Source organism: Protopterus annectens, chromosome 8.part0 (assembly GCF_019279795.1).
Source record: "Protopterus annectens isolate FY-2018-M chromosome 8.part0, PAN1.0, whole genome shotgun sequence".
Lineage (NCBI taxonomy): Eukaryota > Metazoa > Chordata > Ceratodontiformes > Protopteridae > Protopterus > Protopterus annectens.
This window is the reverse complement of record NC_056741.1, coordinates 1,568,370,700-1,568,398,121: the sequence shown is the minus strand read 5'-3', so window position 1 is coordinate 1,568,398,121 and position 27,422 is coordinate 1,568,370,700. Positions and strand designations below refer to the sequence as shown.

The following is a 27,422-nucleotide window of genomic DNA, read 5'->3' as shown; positions in this document are numbered from 1 at the left end:
GTGTTGAGAGTATATCCAAAAATACAGTACTTTACAAATTAGAAGCTAGAGGAGAGCAAGTGGGTAGTGGTGTGTGGGTGTAGGGGAGGAGGATATAGTAAAAAAATGAGTAATTATATAATTCCATATGATGGGCATTAATGGATGGAGCATAGGCAGGACAGCTAATAGACAAGAGAAATTAAATTTAACCAGGGCTCATGTATGGGCAAAGCCATTTGTTATTCAGGTGAATCTTAAGCAGTTTTCTGAAACAAATTGGGTTAGCAGGAGTAATGACAGGTTGAGGGACAATATTCCAGATTTTGAAGACTTAGGTGGAGTACAGAGAGTCCCCAGCAAGACTGTTAGAGTTTGTGACTAGTAGCAGAGACTTGCTTGAGGAACAGAGGATGTGAGAATTGGTGTAGGGTTGTAGCAGATTTTGGAGAGCAGGAGAATTATCTGGCTGGTGTATCAGTCTGTGGGCAATCATGAGCTGTGTGCAAGTTAAATAATGGGGTAGTTCTAACTAGTTAAGTTGTTGCAGGGCAGAGCAGTGGTGGGAATTGTGTGGGGAGTTTGTTGCAAATTTGGCTATTTTCTTGTAGCACGCTGATTCTGCAGAGTGTTCCTAATTTTATGTGTGTCTTTTTGATAGCCTGTGATATGTGTTTGTCAAATTTCATATTATTGTCAATTAGAACACCTAGCACTCTGGTTTCCTCCCACATCCCAAAGACATGATGTAGGTGAATTGGACACTCTAAATTGGTCCTAGGCGTGAGTGCGTGTGTCTTCTGTGGAAGGTTGGGTGCCGGGCTGGCAACTCAACACTGTAAAACTCCACTGTCAATCATGAGTGGACAAGCTGTGGCAACCCCTAACTGGGAAAAGCCAAAAGAAGAAGAAGAAGAACTCAATTAGAACACCTAGCAGTTATGGTATTGTTTTAGGAGTAAAACTGAAATGATGATGGGGAGCCTATGGATTTGCTGAGGCAAAAGAGCATAAGTTTAGGTGGATTAAGAATCAGTTGTGAGTTTCAGAGCCAGGATTCTACAGCTGAGAGGGACTGTTGTGTAGTTTCTTCAAGGTGTTGTAGGGTGGCAGCACTGATGAGCTGAGAGTCATCTGCGTACTGAATAATGTAGGCAAGATGGGTGGCAGTATGAAGTCTACTGGTGAAAATATTGAACAGAAGAGGACCTATTATTGAGCCCTGGGGAACCCCCATGGTGACAGGTATAAGAGATGAGAGATCTTGGTGCCATTTAACAGCTTGTTGATGACCAGTTAGATAGTTATGGAACCATGCAATACGAGTGACTGAGTTTTAAGGTTTAAAGTTCAGTGAGGAGTTTCTGATGGGAGATGGCATTGGAAGCTTTGAACAGGTACGGGAAAATGGAAGATACTAGTTTACCTTCATTTTTATACTGTTTGATTGTATTTGTAAAACTTAGAAGGGCAGATATGGTATTATGATTGTGGCAGAAACTATGCTGTGTATTAGATAGGAGATTATTAGATAATGGGTGTTTCATGGGCTGGATATGAATACATTTTTCTAGTACTTTGGCTAGGGGAGATAAAACTACTATGGGTCTGTAGTTGGACAGCTCAGTTGAGTTCCCTCCCTTATGTACAGGAATGATGCATATTTTCCACATTACTGGTATGTAGCATTCTGAGACAGAGTGGTTAATCAGGATGGAGGCCGGATAAGAGATTGCATCAGCTGCTAGTTTAAGGAATTATGCAAGTAAGTTGTCTGCTGCAAGAGTTGCAGGTTTAAGTTTGCTAAGCAATTTTTCTAGTACTGGCTTAGATAGATTTAAAGGAAAAAGTATTATTGTCTTCCTTGGGAAGTACTGGAATAGTTAGAGGAGAATTGCTGTAGTTCTTAGAAAGTGATAATACAGAATTTGGAAAAATATGTGTTGAATTGTGTAGCTATGCTATCATTATTGCTTGTGGCTGATAGGGTTGATGCTGAAGGTTGGCAGGGCTGGACGAGTTTTTTTTATAGAGGACCAGAATTTTTGTAGGCTGTTATAATGTTTTTGTTGAACTTCACTATTGTACGTTTTTTTTAATCTAGTTTGATCTAGGTTTTGGCATTGTTTCTAAGTTGTTGATAGTGATCTCGGTTGACCTGACATTTGTTGGTAAGCCAAAGTACCCAGGCTTCATCTCCTAATTTAAGTAGTTTGGTGTCCTCTGACAGCCAAGGAGCATAGTTTGATTTTACTCTTATAGTACGGCATGGTGCTAGTTTATTTAGTATGTCTAAGAAAGTGGTATTAAAATAATCCACAGCCATATCTAAGGGTAATGTTTTAAGCAGGGACCAGTTACAGAGTTGCAGGATGGAGATAAAGGTTTGAGCATTAAAGTCTTTTTTTTTTTGTTATGAATTTGGCAGTATGTAGTGTTTCTGGGGGGATGAAGATGTTGTCTAAGTAGGTATTTGGGGAGATGATCACTAATGCTGCTAGGGAGACAGCCTGAGTGGTAAGCATAAGATGCTTTGTTTGGTTAAGATCCATTCTAGAACAGATTGCCTTTTGGTGTTTTTGTCTATTCTGGTAGCAGAATATTTAAGTTTGTTAAAGCTGTGCAAGTTAATGGAATTAGTGGGGTTTTCATAGTTGTAAGAGAACCAGTCAGTGTTAAAATCATCTATTATAATAGTTTCTTGAGGAAACATTAAGGATGTCTAGTAGCCTAGTGGAGAATGTTCTCAATTATAGCTATGCTATTGTCAGGAGGGATATAAGTAACTATGATGGATATGTACTTACTGGGGTTTATTTCAAGTTTGCTAAATAATATCTCACTGTTATTGAAATCTGTGATGCTTGGTTCTAACAGTTCTAGTTTGAGATTTTCTATAAATAAAATAATGGCTCTTCCACCTCTGTGTTTGTTTTTTCTGTCAAGCCTATGTACGTTATAACCTGTGGGGAGAATTTCATTGTTGTTTATTTCTGGTTTCAGCCAGGTTTCAGTTAGTACTGCAATATCAGGGAAGTAGTGAGAAAGATTGGCATGGAGTTTGTGTACATTATTGACTATGTTTCTAAGGTTCATGTTAAGGAGTACAATATTTGATCCTTTAGAGGAAGCATTTATTGCATAGTTGGGATGTAATCTAGCAGAGTTGAAGGGCTGTTGTAGTTTAGGTTTGGGGCCAGGATTTAGGGGAATATCGTCATTGAGTTTTATATGGGATACAAAATATATTAGAGATTTTGAGAGTTTTATTATAGAAACAGACGTACATATCTGTAAGGAAAATTACCTATATGAGTAGTGTTAAGAGGTCAGGCGCTATCTCAAAATTTGAGGGTAACAACTGGACTGGATGAGGGAATTAAATGGTAGGAGAGAAAAAAGAGCTGGATAGCCGAGTGTGACAGGATGTTAGCTGACTGGCCAGAGAAAGGAGAATGAGGGTGATTATATATAAGGTTAACATTTCAGGTGTTTGGGATAGTGGGAAGATTTCATTAGATAGAACAGGAAGGCAAATTGAAGGCAGGGTGAGTTAGGATGATAATTACCTGTATAAGTGAAGTATTATGAGTTATAATGTGTAGTTGCAGGTTAATGGAAAAGGAGAGGAGGAATGTTGGAGAACTCTGTGTGGTAATATGGAGTAGATATAGGGTGGGTTGTGTAAGTATGTGGATAATTTGGTGGCATTTGCAATTTGGTATTTGTAACTGGTGGATGTGGTTAGACTGAGATATGTTTAGATGGACTGGGGATGGGTGGGAATTGGGGTAGGGAAGTTAATAGAACAGGCAGAACCTGCCCAGCAAAAGACTGCAACTACAGAAAAACAATCAGAAAATCTAATCACAACAGGTCAGTGCCAATACACTATATGATTAACCAACTAGAATCCACTTTGTGGGTTTTTCTGTCCTATTTATTTTGTAAAAATCATCAATTATAATATAAGGCATGCATATATCTTTTAAACACTGGATGGGAATATCTATATTATTTGGTAGAGTGAAAGTTTGAGCATGAAGTATGTCAGCAACCTTCTTTTTTTATTCTAACTTGAAAATTTAAAGAAAGAACATATACAGTATAGTGGGAGAAGGGGAAGGGAACTCAGCGATACCATCCTAGCTTAGTGTGCACACCACTTGTCAAAGTCAACATGAAATAAAAATATTAACTTAGATGAATCTCAGAGGCAAGGACGTACACAGCAGACAGGATACACTTTCCCAACTTAGGGTCACTATCCAATAGATGTATGGTGAGTTTTGACTCAGTGTCAGAGCCCAGGTAAGAGGAAATGCATGTAAAATGAGGGGAAATCTAAAGTGAGTGGCAAGCACACTGCGCACAGGATGTGTTGGGGACTGCTGCAGCTAAATCATTCAGTCATTAATTCAATCAATTTATCGCAAACTGTGGCAATGTCTGAGATAGTAGATTAATGACCTGTGTTAATGCAGCTGCTAGTTGCCTTTCCTTCGTATCTCAATCGGGATCTTCAGAATTGTAATAAAATCATTTTTGGTGATATTTATCAGTGTTTAGCTCCCTGAGTGCTATTTTTGGCCATCATGTACACTTGTGAGTTTATGTACAGAAAATAAAACACTGTTACAAAATAATAAAAAATTCAAAAATACATGTAGTTATGAGCAGTTATACATATTATTTCTATACACATACTTATATAAAAGAAAACAATATGCACATATTTCTAAGCATTATGATTTGAAGGTTGATGGCATAAGCACTATAATGTAACTCCATTACTGGAGTCAGTAACAGGCTGAAATATCCTGGCTTAGAGAATGGGCATCCTGTAGATCGTCAACATTTTTTCCCACTTGTTAAACAGCACTTTGTTGTTTATCAAGCGTACTATTAATTAAAAAAAGCTGACCCTCAAAAAAAGAAAGAAAGGAGTGTGTGTGTGTGTGTGTGTGTGTGTGTGTGTATGTGTGTGTGTGTGTGTGTGTGTGTGTGTGTGTGTGTGTGTGTGTGTGTGTGTGTGTGTGTGTGTGTGTGTGTGTGTGTGCGTGTGCATGTGTGTGTTTGAAAGAGAGAGAGACTTCTGGTTCTGGTGTCAGCCACACAACATCCCTGGGCAGGTGTTACTCCCCCAATAACATACACCCTGGCAATTGCTTGCTTAGCCAGCGACTATAGAGCACACACTAGTTTTATTTGGTAAGGAATGTCTCAGCCTTCTTTTGAATATTTTTAGGGTCTGTACATTTCTAATAACAACTTTAAAAAAGCTCTCTCCCTCGATAAAATGAAAATAATTTATATGCTATATTATACAATCATTGCTGTAATTTCTGAGGGAACAGTCAAATGTTCCTACTGAGAATCTTAATTTCAGTACAGTAGTCTAGTCTAATCAGTTTGAAAAGCATTGTATTTAATAAGAAATAGGAAGCCACTTGACTTCATTTATGTCACAGTGGTGCCTTCTACAACTGGTCAGAAGGACAAAGCATTAGACTGCATTTACTGCTACTTGGTATATAAGGCAATAAGGAGACAAACATACTGCAGTTTGGGAATTAAAATATTTACTGCTACTGATCCAGCTCAATTTATAATGTCACTAGTAACCATGACAACATTACTCTTTCCACTTACACTATATTTTCTCTTCTTTCTATATCTTACACCACTTCAACTAACATAAGAACCATTTAAAGCCACATCTACCACCTCTATCCAATCCTCCAATCACATATATTACTCTGAAATATCCCTAGCCTCTATGTCACTAATACATTGCTACTCATCAAACCTATAATCCTTTTACAGAAACACAATACACTAAGTATAACACTCCTCACAAGACAATGCAACTCCAGTCATAGGTCATCTCACATACAACATCTAGATAGTACTACCACCTTACCTCAATGTGGGGACATCCACCCCAACTCTGGACCTACACCACCTGCATCATAGTCCTTAAAACCTTACAAATCCCTGAATATCTTTACCATTAACCTACAAAGTATTACAAATAAGATCCCAGAACTCCATGCTTGGCTATTCCATTCTAAACCTGATATAATTGCTATAACTGAGACATGCCTAAAACCATACATAAAAGACTCTGAATTCCTCTCCCCAGGTTTCTCCTGCTTAAGATCAGACAGACCCCACAACAAAGGGGGTGGAGTTGCACTTCTCTACCCTAACACTTTTACCATCATCCCCTACTCTAGCTCTATTCTCCAGTTCTCTTCAGCTGAACTTATGATAGCACATCTAAAAATTAATAAATTCAAAAGCATTTGCTTAGTAGCCACATGCATACCTCCAGGTAATATTATTCCCATATTGGAAGAAATCTTAGCCTGGACTTCAAACAGAATCCACAACGAAACAATAATTCTAGGTGACATAAACATTAACTGGCTACATCATGCAAATCCCTCTCCAACTATTAATCTCTATAACTTCACTCAACGTATTATTAGTGTTATCCAGCCCAAGAAAATCCGCAACAATGGTTCCATCGTAGACCGGATTGAAGTGCCAGAGCCCAACAAAATTTCCTCAGCAGGAACTCTGACATGCAATATCAGTGACCATCTTCCTGCCTACATAACATGCAACACCTCTTCAATATTAAACCAGCACCAATACAAACCTAGCAGAAATCTAGGTAACTTCAACCCAACAACCTTCAATGAAGTATTGGGTAAAATTAATTGGAGCATTCTAAAATCTCTACCCCTTGACAAAGCTGTTGAATATTTTAACTGAACATTTCTAAGCATACTCAATAGAATGGCCCCTCTCCTCCTTAACAAGAAAATAAAAACAAAGCATGCTATCTGGTTAACTAGAGATACCAAAAAACCTATGACTACTAGAGACAGAGCATGGAAAAAATGGCAGAAAAATAAAAACCCCTTACACTTCCAGCTATATAAACATCTCTGCAATCAAGTAAAGCATATAATTATCAAAGATAAAAAATAATACTACCTGTGTCTCCAAAACAACTGTAACCAAACCCCAAAAAAAGTTGGAATTCTGTCTCCTCTCTACTAAACCCTGGCATCATGAGCAACCCTTGCCCAATCCCCAACAAATCTCCTACAGAAATAGCATGACTTTTCAACTCCTACTTCATTGAGACTATATCCAAACTGGTTGACACTTTTCCTCAAACTAGCCAAAATAACAATCCAATATCAACTCACTACTCTTCAACAAACTCCTCTCCCTAGCCTTTCTCTTTATCTCCTACTCCTACCACTACCATAACTAAACTTCTGTTAAAGCTCAAACCTGGTAGTACTGCCCCAAACAACGTACCCCTGAATATCTACAAATGTCAACCAGCTCTATCAGCTTTCCCATTAGTATTCTCATAAACAGATCTATCCAAGAATCCTATGTACCCCCCATTTGGAAGAAAGCCTATATCCTCCCCCTACACAAAGGTGCCAACAATACTGACATCTCTAACTTAAACCCCATAGCCATATTATCCTCCATCTCTAAAATAATGGAAAAATGTATTCAAACCCAACTTTTGAATTATCTACTCCAAAACCAACTCCTTTCCTCTACTCAACATGGCTTTTGGTCTGGACACAGCACTACAACTGCTCTCCTATCCTTCCTGAACACTGTTAACCATGACCATAATGAAGGTAAACTTGTCTCTGCACTTTTTCTTGACCTCTCAAAGGCCTTTGATACTATCTCCCATTCTCTTCTCCTGTCAAAACTCTTAAAAGCTAGGCATATCCACTCCTGTCCTTTACTGGTTTATCTTACTAACAGACAACACTCTACCAAATGGCTATACACCACTCATCTTTTCTTACTACTTCCACTGGAGTTCCCCAAGGGTCTATATTAGGGCCTCTTCTTTTCAGCATTTTCATTAATAACTTTCACTTTGCTCTCAATCCTGGTTCTGTAGTGCAATAAACAGATGACTCCACAATCATCTGCTCTGCCACCTCAGAATCTGAACTTCTGACTAAGACTCAAAATGCTTTCTCCACAACCAAAATCTGGATGACCAACAATCACCTTGTCCTGAATCCTAATAAAACCAAGCTCCTGCTCTTCACACCCAAAACTGCTCCTACACATATACATTAGGGTGCATATCTGTAAAAACAAAACAAAACAAAAAAAAAAGAAAAAATTTTTTTACATTTTACCTATGCTGTATTGCTTGCATTTATCTATTAACATACTGTATCTTTGCAACTTATGTGTAATATGTATAATAATTCTCTATTTGTGCATGTAATTTCTCTATTTGTGTGTAAAACATCTACTGAAATCTGTCTTGAAGTGAAACTCTGTACTGCTAGTAACATTTGTATTGTAAATTGTCTTTATTGGAGCTTTTCTCCTCGGGTCTCCACTGAAAATGGGCTTCTAGCCCAGTTGGGCTAACCCGGATACCAAATGTCAAATAAAAATAAATAAATAAAAAGAACACCACTCTTAACCGTCTAAATTTATAATTCAATCTTGTAATAAAACAGCCAAAGAACTAGTCCCCTTTATCAAGCTACTTGGCGTTACCATAGATAACTTAACATTTGACCAGCACATCCACAACAATATTAAAAAACTCATTAAAAACTTGGCACCCTTTATAGACATAAACGCTTTCTAAATTATTTCACTAGAAAAACTCTCACCTCACCATTTCTTCTACTTTTTCTCCTTAATGGCGCTCCCATTCTCACAAACATACAGTCCTGATTAAAAGCTAAGATGGACACCTGCTATAACAAAATTGCCAAGTTTGTAACTAACGCAAAATACTCATCCCATTACTGCTGTTCTCTACAATCCTTGAATTGCTTAGAACTCCCACAACATTTCACATATATTCAACTATCTACAGCAGACAAAATTATCTATAAACCTCTCGAATACCCAGCCCTTGCTTCCCTTTTGACTCCTTATCACTGTAATAAACATCTCAGATCTGAAAATCAATCTCTTGTCCAGGTAAACAGACAAAAACTTCCCTCTGGTCAGCACCGGTACTCTTTTACTGCAGCTAAACTCTGGAATGCACTTTCATCTGCTCTCTGGACTATTAGTAGTGCCTCCTTATTCAAAAAGTCCCTACACAAATATCTTTCCACTTAATGGCTTTGCTCATGCACAATCTCCCAATCCTCTATAACCTGATTACCTGCTTGACTCCATTTGTTTCTATACTCATCTTTATCCTCCCAACTTACACTCATCTTTATTCTCCCAACTTAAGTTCACCCAAGATTAGCACATTCCAGCTCAATTATCTCCACCCTGGTATATGAATAATTGTATACATTTTAATTTCATAATTTGTCTGTCTATTTTTATTGAATATTTATATAGGTATAACTGTATAGTTTGTCTTATCTGTTTAATTCTATTTTACTGTTTTATTTTGACAGGAGTCAAATAACATTTCATAAGTTCTGTCTGCTTAATCCTATTTGACTGTCTTACTATCCCATGAGTCAAGTAACTTCTCATATGTTTTGAGCCACATAATTATATAATGTTCCATGTGGATTTTATTGTTTTTCACTCCTTGTAAATACTTGTTTAACAAATGTCAACCATCTTGTTTTGTGGAGCTTTTCTCCCCCAGCCTCCACTGAAAATGGTCTCATTTCAACCCAGTGGACTTTCCTGGTCAACAAAAGCAAATAAAATAAATAAATAAATAAACTCTACTTTCTGGTTCCAGCAGATGTTTTTGTTTATGACAAATTTTTAGTTCACAACTAATTTTTTCTCTCTGAGTGTATCTTTATGAACTGCAAGACATTGAGGGATCAAGTAACAACCCTAGAAATTTTGGAGCCAACATTAGGAACTGGATAAATATATATATATATTTTTTTTTTGGTCAGAGATTTTTGTGAGGGGAGGATTATTTTTTTGAGGAGTGGTAAATATCATGATACTACATTCCTTTTTATCCATGAAAAGTCTGTTCTTGTAGTCCAGCTGCAAACCTTTTTGCAACTTCTGATGTACGCTGGTAAAAGTCCTATCCAAGTTAAGCATCAGATTGAATACAGGTAAAAGCAATTTCAGGTAATTACTGTGTAATGAAAGTAAAGAAGAGAAACAGAGGTGAACTCAAAACTGAACCTTGTGGTGCACCACAGTAGATGGTACCAATTTAATAAAGTGTAGTTATTATTGAGACCTACCAGGCCAGTAGATAATTCCTAAAGCTACATGTAGTAATTGAACCAATGTTTACATTTTCCAGTTTCGACAACAGAAGAGCAGTGATGATTGCTTCAAATGCTCTGCTCACATCCATAAATATATGAGGTGACACATCATTCATGTTTCTGTATATAGTGTTTGTCACCAATTACACAGCAGTTACGGTAAAACTATTATGGAAACCATGCTAGGAATCTGTAAGCATTCCATATTTGTTTATTCAATCAATTATTTATTTATACACTATTTTTTAATGTTTTGGTCAGTGGACTCAGATTTGTGCTGGTTCTAAGACCTTTGGTGTATACATCAGGTAATATTTAGGGGAGGGCTGTTACTAGTGCATGCTTAAAAGGATCTGAATCAATAAATGTTTTAAGAGATAAGTTTGAATGTGTGTAAGTAGTATGATAGTTTTGTATATGTTAAGAGGAATGCAGGATGAAGCTTGCTGATTTTAGTTCCAGCTCTATTGTCAAGTTTTACTTTCACATTTATTAGTGTAGATGCATTAACTAAAGTCATTATATCCTACAGAAATAATATACACACACACAGACACAAACATACACACATGCATATATCTATCTATACATACAGTGGATATAAAAAGTGTACACACCCTTGTTAAAATGCCAGGTTTTTATGATATAAAAAATGAGACCACAATAAATCATTTCAAAACTCTTACCATATTTAATGTGACATACAACCTTTACAATTCAAATGAAAAACAAACAAATCTAAGGGAAAAATATAAAAATAAAAAATGTACAATAAACTGGTTGCATAAGTGTGCACACCCTTAAACTAATGCTTTGTTAAAACACCAGCTTATTGTACATTTTTGACAGAATGTTGGACAAATGTTAGCAAGATTGTTTATTATATTACCACAATAATTTTTGAGAAACAGATAATGTGAGTTACTTTTACCTAAGAAACATAGCTTTAGCTGTGTTAGCTAGCACTCCATAGTATGCATTAAGTAGCATACTATTTTGTGTGCTTTCTTTCCAGTACTCCAAGCTTGTTTACTATGTTTTAATAGTGCTTTGATTTCAGTTATGATCAACAGGCACTGCTGCACTCTAACTTGGCAAGTGACTAATAGGAACAGTTATTTGTCTACGGGAGAAAAGTTTACTTTTAGAAAAGAGTAAGCTACACTGTGCTTTATTTTTTTTCCCTCATGCAATTTCAAGACCTGCAGCTGTGAGTTCCAGGACTACAAAAAAAAAAAAAAAAAAAAAAAAACTAAATAATTGAATACTGATGAATTATGAGGGAACTGTAGCCCTTGCACCCCTACTATTGATACAGACTAACTTCCAAGATCTATATATATATATATATATATATATATATATATATATATATATATATATACACACACACACACACACACACACACACACACACACACACACACACACACACACATATATATATATATATATATATATATATATATATATATATATATATGGGTCTACTTTGTTTCATTGAAAGCTCATTTCACTGAATTTGAAATCACCCTGACCAAATTGCTGAAACCTCAAATTACTGAAAACTCATTTCACCGAAGTGAAGTACTGGCACTGTGTAAAGTACTGTAAGGCAGGCAAAATGTATATGCCTTTTTCCCTACTGTACTGTGATCTTAGAATTAGTGTGTATATATATATATATATATATATATATATATATATATATATATATATATATGTATATATAGTTAGGGGGTGTGGGGGGCACAGACCCCCACTTTGGGGGATGTGGGGGGCACAACCCCCCCACATAGTTTGGTTTTATATTATATTTCACCAAAAGCTTAAAAAAGAGAAGCTATGTACTCACCATAACATTTCATGTGAGTTGTTCATCTCGCCTTCATTCTCACTGATAGGTTCGGAGCCGATCCTTGGCTCCAACTCGGCCAAATACAAAAGCTCGAGGTCTTCAAGCACCTCATGGCCTACTCCATATCCCATGATGCAGTGGTGCTTCACTCAGATCTTGTTTGCAGCCAACTATGCTGACAGCTAAACTACCTTGGTACGAAAAATAAGAATACAGTAGATAAGGACAAATTATCACCAAGATTTGTCTCAACTTTCTGGCCTTCAAGAAATTCATGGTAGGGGGTTGGTGGGTGGGACGAAAGAATGAAGGTGAGATGAACAACTCACATGGAACGTTATGGTGAGTACATAAGTTCTTTATGTGAAGTTGTTCTATCTTGCCTTCATTCTCACTGATGGGTTAGCGTTAGGAGACAAAAAGTTGTTCTGATTTTCTAAAGTCCTTAGTCCTATCTAAATAGAATTGAAGTTGCCTATGGATGTCGTTTGTGCAGCATATGTTCCATTTTATTAGTATATTTGAGGAAAAACACAGGTAATTTTATAGTCTGGTTGAGGTTTGTTTCAGAGCAAACCTTGAGTAGAAATGAAGGATTTGTTCTCAGCGGGACTCTGCCATTGTGAAAAATCAAGTATCGAGGTTTGATGGACAAGGCATGTAATTCCGAGACCCTTCAAGCAGAAGTAATAGCTACTACAAATATGGTTTTCCATGATAGGTATTTCAAGTCACAGGATGATGCTGGTTCAAAAGGGGGTAAGATGATTCCGGAAAGAACAAAATTTAGGTTCCATGGTGCAGCTGGGGATCTAATAGGTGGTTTCAAATGAATAGTACCTTTAAGGAAGGCTTTAGAAAGTCTAGAGGACATGAGAGAAGTCCCCTGATCGCCAATATGAAAATTAGAAATTGCTGCCAATTGAACCCTAATTGTTGCTGCAGCCGCCCCTTCATTAAATAGCTTGGTCAGAAACTCTAAAATGGATTAAATCGAAGTGAAACATGGGTCAACATTGTTTTGGGATGTCCATATGGAAAAATTTTTGCATTTGCTAAGGTATAGCTTCCTGGTAGATGATTTATGAGAGGAGATTAGGATGTTCTGAGCTGCAGGTGAGAGATTGTGGAACCTGGCTATTCTTAGAATTGGAGAAGCCAAGCTGTCAATCTGAGGGTATGAAGTGCAGGATGAAGAGCCCCTGATGAATGAATCAGAAGATCTGGAACTGGGTCCAGGATCCATGGTTCTTCCAGTAGATGAGGCTGAAGAAAGGGGAACCACATCTGACAAGGCCAATAAGGGGCTATTAGAATGATGGTCCTTCCCAGAGTCCTGGCTTTCTGTAGGAATTTGGGTATCGGAGGAAACGGGGAAAAAGCATAAAGAAGACGCAGGGGCCAACTGTGTACAAGTGCATCCCTTGGGGTATCCCGCGGGTTGGAGATTAGGGCAAAGCTGTTGCTGCATTTGGTGTTGGTGGAGGTTGCAAAAAGGTCACAGCAAGGCTGGCCCCATCTGCAGAATATCCTTTCCACTACTTCTTCTTTCAGGGACCACTCATGAGGCAATAGAATTGCTCTGCTCAACTTGTCCACTATCACACTGGATCTCCCCAGGATGTGCGATACTACCAGAAAGCACTGGATGGATATTGCCCACTGCCATACTCTCAGAGGGTAGGATCTGGTTCCTCCCTGTTTGTTTATGAACCAGACCACTGACATGTTGTCTGTCTGTATTGCAATAGTCCCTAGAGGAAGAAAGTCTTGGAAGGACTGCAACGCTAGAAGTACCGCTCTCATCTCTAGGACAGTGATATGCAGATGAGCCTCGTGATTCTCCCATGTGCCTTGGGTTGTCCTTCCCTGAAACCCCCCCCCCCCAAATCAGGGAGGCATCCGTGGTCACAGTGGCAACAGCAGTGGGTAGAACAAAGGGACGTCCTATTGTTACGTGCGGAGAAGTCAGCCACCAATGAAGATCCTTCTTGCATGAATTAATTATCATAATCGGATGAGACATTGGAAGTTCTTGAAAGGACCATTGTGTGAACAGGAGCCATTGCAGTATCTGCATATGCATTCGACCGAAAGGAATGGCAATGATGGCTGCCACCATGGTCCCTAATAACTTAAGCACTGTTGAAGCTGGGGCTTTTTGTTTTGAGATTAGGTCCAGAACTTGTTGTCAAAGGGTCCCAACTCTTTCCACTGGAAGCTTTATGGTCATGGAAACTGTTGATATCTGCTCCTATAAAAATGCTACATTTGGATGGCAATAAGGCAAATTTTTCTGAGTTTATGGTAATCCCCAAGTGACTGCAAAGATCTAAGGTCGTATCCCTTGCTTGTATGAGCTGATGCTTGGTGGTAGCGGTGAGGAGCCAGTCATCTAAGTATGGAAACACCTGGAAACCTAAACATCTCAGATGAGCCGTGACTAGTGCCATGCACTTGGGAACACTCTAGGGGCTGTAGTGTGACCAAACGGCAGAGCTCGAAACTGAAAGGGACTGGCTCCCAGCCAAAAGAGCAGATGTGGTAGTATGCATCTTGGAGATCTACTGAGCACATGCAAATGTCTTTCCCTAGAAAGGAAAGTACAGACTGTAGCGTGACCATCTGGAACTTTGTTTTTTTGACAAATTTGTTCAATCTGCTGAGATCCAAAACGGGTCTCCAGTCCCCTGTTTTCTTTGGAACTAAAAAGAACCTTGAGTAAGTTCCGGATCTTCTCTGGTCTGCTGGGACTGGTTGGATGACTTCTTTTTCTAGCAACCTTTTAACTTCTATGGTTGCTTGTTCCCTATGACTGGGTGGGACGTCCAGGATTTTTTTCACAAGGGGTGGAGGGGTGGCAAAGGGAATGGAGTATCCTCTGGATATTATGCTTTGTACCCAACGGTCTTTTGTGATTTTAGCCAGGTGTCTGGGTACAAAGATAAGAGTCCCCCGACTGCCTCCAGAGATAGACAGATGGGCCACCTTTCAGGAGCACTGATAGGGCTTTCCAAAGAACTGATCCTTGATGCCCTGATTTTGTGGGCCCCCTCTGCCGTGTGGATGCCATCTTCCATTATTGCCCCCTCCTCCACCTCTAGAGGGGGTTTCATCGCATGTGTCAAAGAAAGCTCCTTGGGATTTACAGAACCACATTTTCCCACTTTTCTGGCCTTTAGGATAAGGTCTGGTAGGGGTGGAAAAACAGACTCCTACAGCAGACAGAGTCTTTCCATCTTGCTCACACCTGTTAAGTGTTTCCTACACTTTCAGTCCAAAAAGGGATGAACCATCAAAGGGGGTGTTAACAAAAGATGACTTATAGGTCTCTGCAAAGGAACATAAGCACATCCCGGAGTGTCTACTAAGAGCAATTCCTGTACCCGCTGCCCTGCTTGTTCCATCAGCTGCATATGAAATCAGATGCATGGAAGAGTTTATGAGGAAAAGGGTAGCAAGCTGGAAAGTTACCTTGTCTGAGACCCCCACAGCTACTGCACCCTGTAGAGTATCTCCCAACTCCTTAAGGAGATTTCTGTGTAGTCTAGTAAAATGTGTAAGATAGTTCAGGGATCATAGAATAAAGGCCGCTGAACTAAACATGCACTTTCCATATCTGTCCATGATCCTAGAATCTCTATTAGGAGGATGAACAGATGTGGAGGTCTCTGACAACTCCTTTTTGGTGGCTGCCGCCACCACCATACCATCAACGGGTACTCCTTTGGTAAGGAAAGCCTTGTCCTGGGTGGACTTTATGAATTTCTTAGGCCTCCGAGGAACAAGTTCCATGGTATCCGGGGACTCCCATGCCTTTTAAGAAAGAAGGTCTATCAGCTATTAAAACGCGGAGTCACCCAAGAGGTGGAGGGTTGAAACCCAAAAGCCTTCAGGAGTACTGACTCATCATCATTGGGGTTACTGGGCTTCCAGCCACCCCTCTGTTTCAATATTTCCAAAATATCACAGAAAGAGATATCTTCAGAGGGGGACCGTGGGGACCCTTCTGACTCATCTAAGTCAGTATTCGATGTGATGGATTCCTGTGGAGAATCCAGATACTTCCTCTTGCAAAGCCTCTTCCTGGTAACCTCCTCAGTGGGAGATTCTGGGTAGGTCCCGGAAGAGCAGGGCTCACCCAATGAGGCAACGCGAGGCTCTGGGTCTCTACGCTTTTGAGGGATCAGTGAAGCAGAGGCAGACGCGGGAGCTTTAGGGGTGGAGGTCGCCTGTACCAATAATGTGGATGTATGAGGGGGATAATGCTCTCCTCATGGCATCAAAGCCCCTCCATGGCTCCGATCTGAGGAAACCCCTGGATCCGCAGAAACAGGGAGTCTCCGCGGCACCAAAGTGGTGGGCTCAGAGCCCAAGGTCAGTGCCGAACTAACCCGAGCCGAGGCCCCAAGAGGTAAAGTCGGAACCGAAAGGTCGGTACGACTATCCTCTCTGGACCCGACCGGTGAGTGTCAGCTCCTAGACTGTAAGGTTGGCACCGAAGAAGTCAGAGTAGTTGGAACCGATAGCCCTGGAAGGGATGTCGGCTCCGACGGTTCCACAATCATCGGTTCTGAACACTCCGCCTCCGAAACTTTGGATTGAATCGGAGGAAGAACAGTAGAAATGGACTGGGTCCTGGTTGGTTCTGAAGCCCCAAGGGTCGGCCCCGACAGAATTTGTGCTAGCACCTGGGTCTGCAGAAGCCTTTGCACCACTCGATCCACATCCTTATCAGAGAGTCTTGAGGACCAGGAAGAAGCTATAGAAGAGGCCACTGACTGCAGGATTGGGAACTTCAGAGTAGGAGATACCAGCTCCAATATCGGGGGTCGACTCTTACTAACAACAACCTCCGGTTCCATAGGCAATGGAGCCAAGGTGGTAGTCCGACTAGGTTTGGATGTCGATGAGCCCTTTTTTGGCTCCGACCCAGAAGATGAGCTAGAAGACAAAGTCTTGGATGATTTTGCAGGTTTGTCCTTATCCAAAGATTCCTGAAAAGAGGACTTCAATAATCCCCTGGCTATTAATTTGCTCCTACGTTTGTGGAGAACATGAGAGCTAAACGAATGACAGATGGCACAATTCTCCTGAAGGTGAACCTCACCTAAACAATAAACACACTCTGCGTGACCCTCTGTAATAGACATCTTTTGTCCACATTTGGGACACTTTCTGAAACCAGACTAGCTTTCTCTTGAGACATGGCTATACAATAAAGTAAAAAATCAGACCAACATCACAGACTGTTGAAAAAACAAAAATGCAGGATGAAAGCACTTCAAACACCCAAGAATCTTCAGCTATTCAGCTCTTTAATAGAAATGTAAACAAACCACAGTACCACACTGTAAAAGTTAAGCACTTTTTGTCTGATGCAATGACCAGACTTCTTCAGACAAATAACAGCAGGCACAAAATCATTTTACATATATATATATATATATATATATATATATATATATATATATATATACACTAGAACACACTTCCCTCCACCTTATAAAACTGGAATAAAATTAATTTCTTAAGAACGGGAAGTGTGTTCTAGTATATATATAAAATGATTTTGTGCCTACTGTTATTTGTCTGAAGAAGTCTGGTCATTGCACCAGATGAAAAGCGCTTATATTTTACAGTGTGGTACTGTCGTTTGTTTACATTTCTATTAAAGAAATGAATAGCTGAAGATTCCTGGGTGTTTGAAGTGCTTTCGTCTGCATTTTTGTTTATACAATAAAGTAACAATTAACAGGCAAAGCACGCTATATGATTGACTATGGAGAAAACACACAATCCTATATATAGAACAGCCCCAATAAAAAAACACAGTTCTAACTCTATAATATTTAAACACTACAGCACACACTCTATGACTCGCTATGAAAGGCACACAATACTATATATGTATAAGACATCCCTAACAAACAACAGGCCTCTAACTTCTTCTTCTTCTTCTGGCTTTTTCCCGGTTAGTGGTCGCCACAGCGGATCACCTGTCCGCTCATGATTGGCAGTGGAGTTTTACGGTGTTGAGTTACCAGCCCGGCACCCAAACTTCCACAGAAGGCAAACACACACACACACTCACACCTAGGGCCAATTTAGAGTGTCTAATCCACCTACAGCATGTCTTTAGGATGTGGGAGGAAACCGGAGCACCCGGAGGAAACCCAGGCGACCACATGGAGGACATGCAGACTCCACACAGAAGGCACCCCAGCTGAGGATCAAACCAGAGAACCTCTTGCTGTGAGGCAGCAACGCTAACTGCTGCACCACCGCGGCCGCCCAAACAACAGGCCTCTAACTAAGTTCTACAATTTCTAACAGTACAGCACACATAAAAAGCACTACTGCCCTAAAAATTCCAGGCTCAAGCTTAACACACTCTATTTCTAAAGCACACAGTATAAGGATAGGGAGAAAAAATGTTAACTAAACATCTCTCTAACTCAAACTAGTTGTTATAAATTGGTCTAGAAAAATAACGGCCACTAATAGAACAAATAATGCACTCTCTAAGCTTTAACTATCTAATGCTCACTAGAAACTAAGAAAATATTAAGAGCTATAGAAAAATATCCAGGAATATAATAACTATTGAGAAATACAAAGAAATTTTCAATAATGCTGGCCAGAGCTGTTGAAGAACTCCCGATCTGTTGCAGTGGCAAACGAGATCTGGGGGAAGCACCACTGCATCATGGGATAGGGAGTAGGCCACAAGCTGCTTGAAGACCATGAGCTTTTGTATTTGGCCGAGTCGGAGCCGAGGATCAGCTCCGAACCCATCAGTGAGAATGAAGGCAAGATAGAACAACTTCACATCAATAAATTTTACACCATAGACATGCATACTTACAACACCAATGACTAACTCTTTCCAGAAGACAACATATAAACAAACTAACTGGGGGCTACATCCCCCCCACACCCCAATAACTATATATACTAACTCCAGGATCGCACTACAGTGAGGAAAAGGGCATATACCTTTTACTTGCCTTACAGTACACTACACAATGCCAGTAATTCACTTCAGTGAAACGAGATTCAGTGAAATGAGTTTCCAGTAATTAGAGCTTTCAGTGATTTGGTCACGATGAATTCAAATGAGCTTCAATGAAACAAAGCAGACCCATATATAATATATATATATATATATATATATATATATATATATATATCCATGAGAAAAATACTAACAGGCACAGCAATCAGGACTCACACCTAAGAGTCATGGAATTTGAAACTGTTATCATTTGTTTCACTATATAGAGGGCTCCAGTTTATGCTTTGAAACTGTTATCATTTGTTTCACTATATAGAGGGCTCCAGTTTATGCTGTGAAGTAGGTTGTGTAAATCTGCTTCCTTGGATTGGAAGTTGGTTTTTCCAATTACTATCTGAGGTGGGATTCCACTCTTGTAAATGAAAACCCAGATATTATAGGACAGTGGTCACTATGGACATCAGATAATATTGAAATACTTTAACATGGTAGGCATGATCAGAAATGTATAAGACTAATGATATTGAGGTGGGTGGAAATGGGGTACAGTACAGGGTGTAGTGCAGTGAAAGGTAGTGATGATATGGAGGTGGGTGGAAATGCAGTACAGTGCAGGGAGCAGTGCAGTGAAGGGTAGTGATGATATGGAAGTGGGTGGAAATGCAGTACAGTGCAGAATGCAGTGCAGTAAAGGGTAGTGATGATATGGAGGTTGGTGGGAATGGGGGTGCAGTGCAGGGTGCAGTGCAGTGAAGGGTAGTAAGGTTGAGCAGAGCAGCTGCTAGCCACACTCTGAAAACAATCAGGATGGCAGCTGCACCTTTGGTAGCATGGATATACTGTTGTCTATGTAGAGGGGTATGCAAATACAGCAAAGGGAGAAAGTGAAAAAAATAGTAATAAATAAATAAATGTGTCTACAGGAATGCTACTACAAGGAGTACAGGAAGGTAGGGGACAGAGGGGAAACACCAGCCAGAGAGTATACAGGTGAATTTAACCTTCTCCCCAAGGACATTGGTCAGGGTAGGACGACGCAGTCATCCCTGCATTCAAGATCTAAATAATGATCCTTTTATAGGTGATGTGAATAGTTACAAAGACAAGGGGATGAGATAGTAGCAGCAACCTAATGTGATGAAAGGGTACAGTTTCATAACAAGCCACTAGGGTGTCAAGAAAAATAATCATACAACTTTTCCACAATATTATGCTATTCAGCTGATTCAGCCTGTATTAGAACAGTATACCAGAAAATATGTCATTACATTAGTTCTAGAAAACTTACAGATATATATATATATATATATATATATATATATATATATATATATATATATTTCAATTTATAACAGAAACAAACTTAAAATGTTACTATTATTGAACATGGTTATAAATACAGAGGAGCATGACATACTAGCACGTACCAACTAGAAAGTGCAATCAAGACAGCAACACCTGGCTGTCACTGATCCTAGCATGTCAGCTTTCTGCTGAAATTTATGATGGAAATACTATTCACAGTACTAGTTTACTCTGGCTTTTTAACAATCAATATCAGTTTTGATATTGTAAGTGCAGTCTTGCAAATTGCTTAACTCTATTATTTGCCATTCTGTTTGTCTCATTTATTAGGTGCTGAGATCTTACCATCATACTTTTAAACTACTCTGCTATGCAAAAAATAATTTCTGGAACTTTCATTTGTAGTTTTCAGAAGTGCTGAGGTAGTAAACACTGTTTACTGGCCATGTAGCATTATCTTGGTTAATAGCCTGGATGGTGGACAGTCATCTGAACTTACCCCGCAATCCTTATAACAAGCATTTACCTTTTGGTAACTTTTTCCCCCATATGCATTAAGTTGGGTGGTGCTTACAAATTTATTATTGGGTCTTCTGCTCCTTCAACGAAATGTATTTCCCAGTGTTAATTTAGGTGTTTGATTATATATTTTTATTATTCAGACAGGGATATGCTGCTCACATTCTTCATTTTTAAATATACCGTTCTTTGAGCAGTGTAATTTTATACTGTTTATATATTGCAAAGTGAGATGTAAACTGTAGATTTGTTATTATTTTCTGACTGCTCAATTATTTGGAATAATTTCTGTAGAAGTTCACAGATTTCAACAATTGCACAACAGACAGCTATTAATACATGTTGTTAAAGACTCTATTGCTTAAGTCAAGGATAATTCTGACAGACCTGTGTTAGATTTCCTGCATATTATGAAGGGCTTTGACTTTACTTATCAGATTTCTTATATTTACACTAAAGGACATTGCCTGGGTCTAATGTTCTCTCATAATGTGGTTATATAAGAATTGAAGAAAGAGACATTTTTGTAGTTTAATCAACTTATTTTCATTTCTTCTTTGAACTCCTTCCATCTAGTCAGGTCACCTGAATGTGAACTTCCTCGGTTTAAGGATTTGAAAAATATTATTACTAGTGGCATAATTATTTTACCTAGTCAAATCTAACTGTAAGTCAGTGAAGATGAAGCAGATGTAGTGCTACGTATGTATAGTCTTTCAGTGATCTCTGCACTACATCAACTTGCCTTGTTCATGTGCGCCCATCTTCCTATGATTTCGTTTTCATGTTGGTATGATCATGATCGTCATAGGATGTGGAGGCTGGGATGAAGGTTACAGCACATTTTAAAAAGATCACTGCTTTCTAAGGATAACCTTAATTTGTTTGGTCATTTCTCAAATTACTATTCAGAAATCTCATATAAGAAGGCAATGTTCTTGTCAGCTTAGTTTTTTTTTTCATCATAGGTCATCATTCATGCAAGTTTTTTTCATGTGTTCAGCAATCTGTGCTCCCCAGCCTGTATGACCATCAATGAGAATGTTTAATCCTCTTACACTGAGGAGTGTGCTCAGATCTTTGCACATAACATCAAATTTAGCCTCTCTCTGCTTCCTAATGGTTCTGACAAGCATAGCAGTGGCCTTTTTGCTGAATCTCTGCACTGCTAAAGTCTGTATTTTGGCTTTACTGCCAATGAATAGACTACGAATGTGGTTTCATATCTTAAACCAACCTCCTGCGGGTTGCATCCTAGTCGATCAGTGCTTATTACAGCTAGTATGAATATCCATAGTCCAGTTATTGCTTCAGACTGTATTTCCTTGCAATTTTTCCATCATTATTAGAAGATGCCCTTGATACCCCATTTCTGAAACTTAAAAAATCTTCTTTTGATCCATCCAGTATGCAAAATTAGCACCATATCTCTAACATTTATGTTGTAGGTAAGGTTAATAAGAAGGTGGTTTTTGTTAAACTGTATTCCTACTTTAACATCTCAAAATCTCCTCAAACCTTATCATTCTTATTTTATGACTAAACAAAGTACTATAACAGCCCTTCTTATGGTACACAATAACCACCTAATTGCAGGAGATCAAAGGCTGTATTCTGCCTTGATCCTCTTTGATCCCTTGGTGACAGCTGAGTCCCTGGACCATGGGATACTTCTTCAGTACCTGCTAATTCACTGTGATTCTTCCCAAAGCCACCCAGTGATATGAAGAGTTCCATTGGCCTCAGGTATGACTCATCTGTGGTATGCTGTGTACATGCATCCACTTAGAAAGACCATAAGGGGAGCTATGCCACATCAATTGTCTGCACATGACAGCCAGCTTGAAGCATGTGTTTCTTTGAAAAGGCTTAACTGGAACAGTTTTTGCCAATAACATTTAGTTTAATTAAGATCTATTCAAAAAGAAGGAAATGTGCAAGATCACGGAAATTAGTGATAACGATATTGCCCTTACCCCCAAGGCTGAATGATCTTGGAACTGGCATATTCTGAATGGCTGGAGTGTGGAGGGTAAATATCCAAAAACAACCTACAGATGCCAGCATCTCTGTACACAAGATTTAATAATTCTCCACCAGCTACAGAATATCCAATAAATTTATTGGGATAAAGATGGCTTCAAAGCCACTGGAGTTGAAACACAGACTGGTGAAGGAACTATGATCTGGGCAAAATGAGTGAACCCATCCTCCATTGGAGCAAAAGGGGATGGACTGACCACCATCTCTGAGTCCTCAAGAGCTACTGTATCAAGTGGTCCAAGTATGCTTGAGAAGCACTCTTGTTGTACCTGAAGGACCTTTTTGAAAGCACTGAAGGGGATGTGGAGAGAAGGCACTGATCAGATCTGTCCACTGGAAAATTCTTCCTAGGAGAGTCATGCAGATTTATTGTCTGAAATGTAATTGGATCAGAGGAGGGGTGTAAGTTGGTGTATGAGCCTTAGAGTCTAGGTTGTTTCAGTGCTGAGGTGGAAGATGTTGGATCTACATGTCTCTTTTGGGGATCCAAGTCTTGTGGCGTGGAATGTTTCCCAGTGTGTTTTTTAATCTTAGACACCTACGGATTAGAGGGGAGCAAACCTTTCAATATTATTTTATTTCTCCTATTGTTAATGCTTGTGGACTGAACCCCTTACAAATCTAACAGTCAGCTGATAGAGGGGGTATTCTCAGGCAGACTGGTCATGAAGGTCCTGTGGTGGGATCTTGTGCTTATACATTGAATACTTTTTGAAGCTGTTTGTTTGGTCAATGTGGGATACAATACTGGAATTAGAGAAAGTGACCGCAATAACAAACAACAATCATACAAACTGGAACAAGAAGTAAGATAATCTACGCAGACTAGTACTATAATAATGAGATTATTTAAACAGATAACTACACTGTTTCAACACACTGACTACTCTATCCATTCTATCTTCTTAAAAACTAAGAAAACAGTACCTGTTAAAATTAGAAGTTATGTACCTACCATAACGTTCCATGTTAGTTGTCTTCTACTCGCCTTCTTTCTTGCAGAAGAGGAGGAGTTTGTTTTGTGACCTTTTTATCCTTTTCCATATAATGGAATTTTTCTAGCTGGGCCTAGCTTACAAACGAGATCTGAGGAGTTACTGCCTAGCATTGTGGGATATAGGGGAGCCTCGAGCCGGTGGAACTAGCTCTCGAGCTTTTAGAGTGGCCGAGTCGGAGCCGAGGTTCGGCTCCGAACCCATCCAGCAAGAATGAAGGCGAGATAGACAACTTAACATTTTTACTTTTTATTATCTACTCCAACAGAAGACAAATATGACAGGAATCAATGAGGAAAAAAGGGGCTATCTAAGAAGACAAAATGTATACATTTCTAGATTTTAAACTTGAAAATTCTAAGAAGACAAAATGTATAGATTTCTAGATTTTAAACTTGAAAATCCTATAACAACCAATATAAAGCAATAATGGTATTAATATCAATGTATAACAAATCCAAAAATTACAGATGGTGCACTTAGCTGCACAGAGACATGTCTGGGTGACAAATGAGATCTGAGGTAATAAGAGGGGCAGATGCTTTATGGGAGGGAAGATTTTTAAGGGGCTTGAGGCTGGATCACTGGTGTTGCTGGGTCAGATCCAACAGGTAGCTCAAGAAGCCATATTTATTTGATTATTCAGATTAAATGAATATGATTAACGTATTTCATAAATATATATTTAAATCAATTTGTAAATGTTGGGAGTAGATTTTTTTATTTTCTCTGTTTTTATTTGCCAAATTGCTCTGTTGTTTTATATATTTTTTCTCTACTGTGCTTCTTATTCTGCTAAGTTGCTGTACTGTGTTGTGCATACTTGATCTTATACTTGGTACAGTTAAGTTCAAATATCTCAGGAAATGTTTTCAAATTTCAAGCATACGCTATGCAAGCAATATTGCCCAACAGTATGTGTGTGTGTGTGTGTGTGTGTGTGTGTGTGTGTGTGTGTGTGTGTGTGTGTGTGTGTGTGTGTGTGTGTGTGTGTGTGTATGTGTGTTACTGTGGAAAATACGCCCACCCAGGGGTGTTCTGAGGCCCGAAGCTGCAGGCAGTGGGCTTCTACACCCCTCGAAGAGCATTATTTCCACAATAACAGACACACTGGAAGGCATCATTCTGCTTAGAGAATGGGCTTTCTGCAAAACTGTTGTGTTTTACTTACTTATTTATTTTTATTCTTATATTATTTTTATATATATTTTTGATGTAAAATAGCTCCTACCTAATGTTTCAAAGTTGCTGTAGTATATGTAAATAGTTTTGGAGGAAACATTTTACATCCAAAGTACATCATTTAAAAATATGCAGACATATACTTTATTTTTTGGTCGCTTCTAAATGTGTGGTTTGGTGCCAGTGACTGGGGACTAAAGTCACTAAATAATGACATACATTTGACTTTCCGACTTTATTTCCATTGGAAAATTCATGTCAACACAAATCCTGTTACCGAAGCTATTTTGTAATTTTATAAGAGCAACGTTTAAAATCTGTTCCTGTTTTTGAGCCTTTGTTTAAGCAGGAGGGCCAGTTTGAAGGAGATTGGAGACTGTAAAGTGGTGATGGGGGAAAGTGTAGTTAGGCAGCATAGAATGGTGGTCTGTAGAATTACACTGGTGATCAAGAAGAGGAGGAGTTGTGAGGGCAGCACCAAGGATCAAATGGTGGAAATTGAAAAAGGGTGATTGTGAGGTGGAGTTCAGGGACGAGGTAAGACAGACACTGGGTGGCAGTGAAGTGTCACGGAATATCTGGGTAACTACAGCAGAGCTAGTAAGGAAGACTGCTAGAAAGGTGCTTGGTGTGACATCTGGACAGAGGAAAGAGGACAAGGAGACCTCGTGGTGGAATGAGGAAGTACAGGAGAGTATACGGAGAAAGGTTGGCAAAGAAGGAGTGGGATTGTCAGAGAGATGAAGAAAGTAGACAGGAGTATAAGGAGATGCGGTGCATGGTAAAGAGAGAGGTGGCAAAGGCTAAGGATAAGGCATATAGAGAGTTGTATGAAAGGTTGGACACTAAGGAGGGAGAAAAGGACCTGTACCAATTGGCTAGACAGAGGGACTGAGCTAGGAAAGATGTGCAGCAAGTAAGGGTGATAAAGGATAATGCGGAAAACGTACTCACTAGCAAGGAGAATGTGTTGAACAGATGGAAAGAGTACTTTGAGGGGCTGATGAATGAAGAGAATGAGAGAGAGAGAAGGCTGGATGATGTGGGGATAGTGAATCAGGAAGTGCAATTGGATAAGCAAGGCGGAAGTAAGGATAGCTATGAAGAGGATGAAGAATGGAAAGGCTGTTGGTCCAGATGACATACCTGTGGAAGCTTGGAGGTGTTTAGGAGAAATGGCAGTGGAATATTTAACCAGATTGTATAATGAAATCTTGGAAAGTGAGAGGATGCCCGAGGAGTGGAGAAAAAAAGTGTTTTGGTACCGATTCTTAAGAATAAGGGTGATGTGCAGAGCTGTAGTAACTACAGAGGGATAAAACTGATCAGTCACAGCATGAAATTATGGGAAAGAGTAGTGGAAGCTAGGTTAAGAAGGGAGGTTATGATTAGTGATCAGCAGTATGGTTTTATGCCAGGAAAGATGCGATGTTTGCTCTGAGAGTGTTGATGGAGAAATACAGAGAAGGTCAGAAGGAGTTGCATTGTGCCTTTGTTGGCTTAGAGAAAGCATATGACAGGGTGCCTAGACAGGAGTTGTGATATTGTATGAGGAAGTTGGGAGTGGCAGAGAAGTATGTAAGAGTGGCACAGGATATGTACAAGGGTAGTGTGACAGCGGTGAGATCTGCAGTGGGAGTGACAGATGCATTTAAGTGGAGGTAGGATTACATCAAGGATCAGCTCTGAGCCCTTTCTTATTTGCACTGGTGATGGACAGGTTGACAGATGAGATCAGACAGCAGCCCCCGTGGACTATGATGTTTACAGATGACATTGTGATATGTAGTGAGAGTAGGGAACAGGTTGAGGAGACCCTGGAGAGGTGGAGATATGCTCTCGAGAGGAGAGGAATAAAGGTCAGCCAGACTAAGACAGAATATATGTGTGTAAATGAAAGGGAGGATAGAGGAATGGTGAGGATGCAAGGGGTAGAGTTGGTGAAGGTGGATGAGTTTAAATACTTGGGATCAACAGTTCAGAGCAATGGCGAGTGTGGTAGAGAGGTGAAAAAGAGAGTACAGGCAGGGTGGAGTGGGTGGAGAAGAATGTCAGTAGTGATTTGTGACAGACGAGTACCAGTAAGAGTAAAAGGGAAGGTATACAAAAGGGTAGTGAGACCAGCTATGTTACATGGGTTGAAGACAGTGGCACTGACAAAAAGGCAGGAGTCAGAGCTGGATGTGGCAGAGTTAAAGATGTTAAGATTTGCACTGAGTGTGATGAGGGTAGACAGAATTGGGAATAAGTATATTAGAGGGTCAACCCAGGTTGGA

General features: G+C 39.5%; 1 protein-coding gene across 1 annotated transcript in view; it reads right to left on the bottom strand.

Moving 5' to 3' along the window:
* Positions 1 to 27,422, bottom strand: part of LOC122808514 — a 1,519,214-nt gene that overhangs the window by 505,949 nt on the left and 985,843 nt on the right. The gene's annotated exons all lie outside the window — the stretch shown is intronic.